Below are 6083 nucleotides of genomic sequence, written 5' to 3' on the forward strand. Positions count from 1 at the left end.
CCCGGAGGCCTTATTTCTAGAACAGTGCAGGTAACCACAATTAAAAAAAACAAACAGTCAGGTATGGTGTTTTTAATTCTTTTGACAGTCTTGGGGTTTAAACTTAGGGCCTCACACTTGTGAGGCCCATGAACTGTCTACTACTTGAGCTATAGCCCCAGTTTTTTTTTTCTTTCTTTTTTTCCAGTCCTGGGGCTTGAACTCAGGACCTGAGCATTGTCCTTGTGTTTTCTCAAGGACTCTACCACTTGAGCCACAGCACCACTTCCACTTCCTTTTTTTTGCTTTGCCAGTTCTGGGGGTCCAACTCCGGGACACTTTTTTGCTCGAGGAGAGCACTCTATCACTTGAGCCACAGTGGCATTTCTGGCTTTTTCTGTGTATGTGGTACCAAGGAATCAAACCCAGGTCTTCATGCATGCTAGGCCAAACTCCCGGGCTCGTTTTTTGTTTGCTTTTTAAGATAGGGTCTCACTACAACCCAGAACATATTCGATGGCCCAGACTCAGCCTCCTGAGGGCTGAGATTCCAGGCGTACACCACCACATCTAGCAAAAACAGCCAGGGTTATTGACGCTTGATGCCTAGATTTCTAAAAGAATGAATTGTATGGGTCCAGTCTAGGCCGTGGTGTAATGCAAATCCACCCTCTTCCTAAAGAAGAGCAGATCACCACCAGAACAGCCCCTCCAAAGACGGTCTACTCCAGTCCACACCTTTGCTGCCCTATGCCAACAGCCCACTACCAGCCTAAGTGCATATATGTGGGTCCTTCTACCTCCTTTCCAGTCGTTCATTTGTCCTTACCATACCAGTCCCCACGAGTCCCTGCTCAGCCACAAGATCACGATTTCTGTGTGTCTTTCGGGTGATGCACAGCTCTCCGTAGTTTCTCTGAGATGCCATCTTATGATTCCCTGTGGGGCACTGACATCATCAGGAATTTGTGAGAAATGCAGCCGGATGCCCAAATCCCCAGGCACATTAGAAGTCTGAGGAGAGTGCTTCTGAAAAGGAATGATAAGGGGAAAAGGCTTTAAATGGTGAGTATTCCTATTTTAAAAGATGTAAAGTCAAAGTAAGGCACCTGCAGGTCACACCTGTAATCTAGTTCCTCGGGAGGCTGAGATCTGAGGATTGCAGCCTCAAAGCCAACCAAGGCAAGGGTGGAGGGGGGGTTTGGGGGGGAATCCATGAGACTCACATCTCCAATTCACTGGAAGTGGAGATGTGGCTTTGAGTGAAAACCACAACAAAAACCTGAAGGGATAGGGCCCAGGTCCAAGTTCAAGCCCTAGAATGGGAGAAATAAATAACAAAAAAATGTGGAGGGGCCGGGAGTTTGGCCTAGTGGTTAAAGTGCTTGCCTAGCATGCATGAAGACCCGGGTTCGATTCCTCGGTACCACATACATAGAAAAAAGCCAGAAGTGGTGCTGAGGCTCAAGTGGTAGAGCTCTAGCCTTGAGAAAGTCCAAGGACAGTGCTCAGGCCCTGAGCTCAAGCCCAGGACTGGCAAAAAAAAAAAAATGTGGAACTCAGTGGTAGAGTGTGCTTTGTGTATTAAAGGTCCTGGATAAAGAAACTCCCTAAAGACAAAGAAAAGAAGAGATGACAGAGGGACTGATTAATTATGTAATAATCTTCAATGCTATCAGCACTGAACCAGCAGTTACTCCACTCACAAGCAAAGGAAGGCAGGAGGCCGGTGAGGTTACTTTCACATCTTGCTGCAAACTCCTCAGGCATGTAGGATTTCTTTTCTCTGACTATTCCACATGAGAGTACTTCCTGCCTGCATCTCTTCTGCCTCAGCCACATCCACCTGGAAGCTACTCCATGGCACCCTGGCTTTACCTGTTTGTTCCTGTTCTCTCTCTCTCTGTCTCTGTCTCTCTCTCTCCTCACCCTCATTCTATCTTTCCTTATTTTCTCTACCTGTTTATTCACTCTCTCCCCTCTTCCCTCTCCCTCCTTCCCGCTCTTTCTCTCTTTGCTCTGTCTCCAGATCCCCAGATGTTTATGTACCAGTCCCAGTCCCCAATCTGGAAGAGCCACAATTGGGCTTCCTGTTGGAAATGTTGTTGCCTGCCCCCCCCCCACTTCCATTCTAAAAGCCACCGCGCACACAACCAAAACCCAGAGCTGTGCCTAGGACACAGACATCTCACCCACAGAAGATATGGATAGCCCCTCCATCCCTACTTTCTGTGGAAGAAACTGTCCATAAAGGGCAGCTGGTTCTGCTCACATACTCTCTGGGGATCTGAGCAGGTGCAGGTGCCAGTGCTTGGCTGTCCTTCAAGGAACCTTCTGGCCCAATTCTGACCCAGTATAGTCAGGTATCTTTGGAGCTCGTCACCAGGGCAGTGAGCAGACTACAGCTGAGGAGAAGGACAAGAGCCCAAGGCAAGTCAGAGGCTGGTCCTGGTCCAGCTGCCAGGCTGTGCTGTCTCAGCTCTGTGCCAAGTATTCACTTTGGCCTCAGTTTCCCTCTGAGTCTCAGTGGGGATAATAACATGGCCGCTCCTCACAGGGGGGCTGTGTGGATTAACTAATTAATGAGTGTGACATCCCTGGTTTCCACAAAGGGCTGATTAAGTGCTGAGTGTTGTTATTAGAAGCCAGAGAGAGAGAGAGAGAGAGAGAGAGAGAGAGAGAGAGAGAGAGAGAGAGAGAGAGAGAGAGAGAGAGAGAGAGAGAGAGAGAGAATGACAGGCAGAATCAACTGGAGACAGATCTGCCTTCCCTACTTCCCCTACCCCCCACCTTCCCGTCTGCCCCACGCTCTGCAAGCTGAACATCTTGTAAGACAAAACCAAGATGATTTTTGGCACCCCAAAGACGGTGTATAACTGTTGTGCTTTTCCCCTGCTATTGGAATGTGAGTCACAGCCCAGTGTCAGCGTGTAATCTCTCTCCAACAGCTGGCGCAGCTGTATTCTATCCCAGACTCAGCTCTCAGCAGCTGCAGCCTGGGGTAGCCTGGCTGGTGACAAAGGCAAGGTAAGGATGGGTGCAGAAAGACAAATGCAGAATCCCTGGGCTGGATGCTGTCCAGAGTGCACTACCCCTTGAGAGAGAGAACCATCTGGACACATAGGCCAGAGATTGGGAGAATTCAGAGTCTGCAGGGTTTTAAAGTATTAAGTGTCTCTTCATGACTGTGGGTGATCTGATGACTATATTCTCTCTTTGATGCAAAGTATAGGATGCCTAGATGAAATCGTAGCGCTGAGGTATAGTGACTCTAGAATTTCTCAAGTATAGAAAGTCCAGACAAGCCGGGTGCTGCTGGCTTACACCTGCAATCCTGGCTAAACTGGAGGCAGAGATCTGATGATTATGATTTGAAGCTAGCTTGGGAAGAAAACATCATGAGACTTTGTTTTCCAAGTAACTATCAAAAAAAAATCAAAAGCAGAGATACGGCTCAAGGAGTAGGACATCATCCCTGAGTAAAAATGCTAAGGGACAGCACCCAGGTCCTAAGTTCAAGTTCCAGTACCAAAAAAAGAAGCCAGGTCTCAGAGACAGTAACTGTGATTTTGTGGTACCCAGTTTTGGATTTCTATCACTGGGGTGAGATCATTGCTCACCCCCAGAGGCTGATTCTTCTGGCCCTAAGTGTCATAGGATGTCATCTCCCATCTGGAGTCCTGGCCTGGAGTCCTTCCCACTGATAGAGTCCCATGGGAAGAAAGAATTCCCAGCTCTCAATCCTGCCTGTGCCACCAGGTAAATAAGTCTGCCTGTGACAACCAAAGTGGGGGACGTTGTTTACTCAAATAGCACAGACTCAGCCTGCCTGGGGAGCCCAGGCAAAGCTCTGGAGACTGAACTGTTAAGACTCCCACAGGAAGGGAAATTAGCCTGTTGCAAGGTTGGGAAATGCATGTGAATTAGGCTTCAGGACCCTTAGAGCCAGCTCCAGGTCTGGATCTGGGGGAGGCTTTTCTGGGGAGGATTTCAGAACCTCTTGCTCTGCCAACAGCTGCTCTTCATGTACCTTGAGTGCTTTCCCGTTGTTTCGCAGCAAGAGGGCCAAGGAAAGCCATGAGGTCCAACCTCCACTTCTAGCTCATTTCCCTCATGGCTTTGCTGGGTGCCAGAAGTCAGCCATCACCAAGGCACCTAGCCACGAGGGCCTATCCACGAGGTGAGTGGTTCCCACATCGCGGACCTGAGAGTAGTTTGTGGTCAGCTTTTCCACAGGCCCCCAAGATGGTCATAGTGAAGGGGGTGGCTGTGATGATGCTGTGGCGATGGTGGGTTTGGTGACAGCAGTGACAGAGAGGAGATACAGTTCTGATGGGAGCTTTTTCCATTCCCACTTAGAGCCTGTGTGCTGACCCTCTGCATTTGCTCAGATATCACCAGCTTGTTCCCAGTAACACCCAGGGGACTGGGGGATCCTGCGTCTCATTAAGTCAGTCTATTTGTAAGTGTCTACTCCCGAATGGGCTTTGTAGTAACTAGTGTTTCTCCTTGGGGCACTAGGGAGCTATGGGAGTGTAAACACAGATGTCTCAGGGGAAAGTGAGTGTGTTTACTGACTGATTCATCTGCACTTTCTGGACACAAACAACCAGAGTAGAGAATCTACCCTCTTGATGGTGTTTGTCCATCTACCCACTCACCCATTCACTCGCCTGCTCATTTTCTCAGACATCTACTTATCTACCCACCCTCCCCCCACCCACTCAACCCACCCATCTGGCAACCCTCTCATCACCTACCTATCCATCCACCCAATTTATCATCACATATCCACCGCATCCACTTATCCACTCATCCATCCATCAATTCTTCCATCTGTAACACACCCAGACACTTATCCATCTATCCACCCACTCTGTTGAATTACATACCTACTCCAGCCACTCATCTATTTACCTATCCAATTATTCATCTGTCCATCCATCCATTCATTCATCCATCAGCCCTTCCATCTTTCTGTCCCTACTCATCTGCCCATTTACCCACCCACCATCTATCATTCATCTATCAATCCATTCAGTCCGTTAGGTCACATACCTGCTTCATCCACTCATCGACCAATCCGACCATTTATCCATCTATCCACCCACCCATCCATCAACCCTTCCATCTATCACCTACCCACCTACCATGCCTCATCCATTCCATTCATCCAATCTGTTGAGTCACATACCCACCCTATCCACTGGTCCATCCACCTATCTTCCCATCTATCTACCCATCCATCTGTCTATCTTTCATTCTGTCCACTTGTCCATCATCTATCTATCCATCCATTCACCCAATCTAAGTCACATACTCATTTCATCCACTCACCTACCCATCTATACACTCATGCAGCCATCCATCCATCCATTCATCTTTTCACCCACTCATCTATCTGTCTACCCTTCCAGCTATCATCCATCCACCCACTTATCCATCCATCCATTAAATCCACACACTAAATCTTTTCAGTCACACACCCAGTCTACCCACTCATCTAATCCGCCATGCAGATTTCCATCCTTTTATCCATTCATCCATCCATTCACTCTTTCATCACCCATCTATGTACCCTACTACTCCCTAAATCATATCCAGTTGAGTTATTCCTCCTAAATATTTTTGAAGTTGCCCACTTCTGCCCACTCTATAAGTATTTTCCAAGCCCCGGGCACCTTTTGTCTGTCTTCAGGCTAACTGCAATAGCTTTCACCTCTCATCCACCCAACAAATGGTGACCTTTTCCAATGAATATCAGATTATGTCATATTATCGCTTAACCTGCTATGGTTTTGCATTGTAAAATATAGACTTCCAGTGTTCCTTAGATTTCACGTAGCTTGATTAAGATTCTCATCAAGCCAGGCACCAGTGGCTCATGCCTAAAATCCTCCAAAGGCTTAAGGTCTAAGGATTGAGGTTAGAAGCCAGCCAGGATAGGAATCCACTAGACTCTTATCTCCAATTAACCAACAAAAAGTTGAAAGTAAAGGTAGGACTCAAGTGGTTGAATACCAGCCTTTAGAGAGAAGCCAAGTGAGAATATGAGGCCCTGGGTTCAAGCCTCAGTGTACACACGCGTGAACTCACGTGCGCGC

Source organism: Megascapheus bottae, chromosome 16 (assembly GCF_031878675.1).
Source record: "Megascapheus bottae isolate mThoBot1 chromosome 16, mThoBot2.hap1, whole genome shotgun sequence".
NCBI lineage: Eukaryota > Metazoa > Chordata > Mammalia > Rodentia > Geomyidae > Megascapheus > Megascapheus bottae.